This window comes from Bison bison, unplaced genomic scaffold (assembly GCF_000754665.1).
Source record: "Bison bison bison isolate TAMUID 2011002044 unplaced genomic scaffold, Bison_UMD1.0 scf7180017864223, whole genome shotgun sequence".
Lineage (NCBI taxonomy): Eukaryota > Metazoa > Chordata > Mammalia > Artiodactyla > Bovidae > Bison > Bison bison.
This window is the reverse complement of record NW_011494795.1, coordinates 2,450,994-2,451,612: the sequence shown is the minus strand read 5'-3', so window position 1 is coordinate 2,451,612 and position 619 is coordinate 2,450,994. Positions and strand designations below refer to the sequence as shown.

General features: G+C 58.6%; 1 protein-coding gene across 1 annotated transcript in view; it reads right to left on the bottom strand.

Moving 5' to 3' along the window:
* Positions 1–619, bottom strand: part of LOC104992782 (trinucleotide repeat-containing gene 18 protein-like) — a 15,270-nt gene that overhangs the window by 6,201 nt on the left and 8,450 nt on the right. The window lies entirely within an intron of this gene.

Here is a 619-nt window from a genome sequence, read left to right as displayed (position 1 = left end):
TCTCGAAAGCAGTGTCTCTGCCGGCCCCTTTCTCTCTTGTGCTCCTTCACGTACACACACACACACATCTCGTCATGGTCAGAGACCTCCGTACCCAAGCACGCCAAGAACACGGACCAGAAATGCCACAGACATCCACCAGGATGGGGCGGGGGTTACGATCAAGAGCTGCTGTGAAGGAGCGCCTCGCTGTGCTGTGCCTGAGCAGTCAGGCCAGGGTCCCGGTGGCCCGCTTCATGCTAAAGCCTCACAAGTACTAATAAGACAGGAGTAACTTTTACCAGGTCTCTACCGTGCGTCTCACTCCGTGTCTGTATTTTAACCACAAAACAACACTTGGTTCCACACACTGCTCTTCACGGAGGAAGGCGCTCACCTACAAGAGCGAACGCCTGGCCCAAGGTCACAAGGCAGCAGGCCTGGGCTCGGCAGGAGGCGCACCCACCCCCCGCGGCTCCATGCGCGGGCAGCCCCAGCCTCTGCTCGCTCCTCCAGGAGCGGCTTTCCCCACCCGCCTGTGGCTGGTAACAGGGTATTTCTCTCTGTATCCTCTGGTCAGTCAGGGACATCCAAGCTTAGATGCAAGACAGGGGGGCTCTTGGGGCTGTCTTCTCCTGAG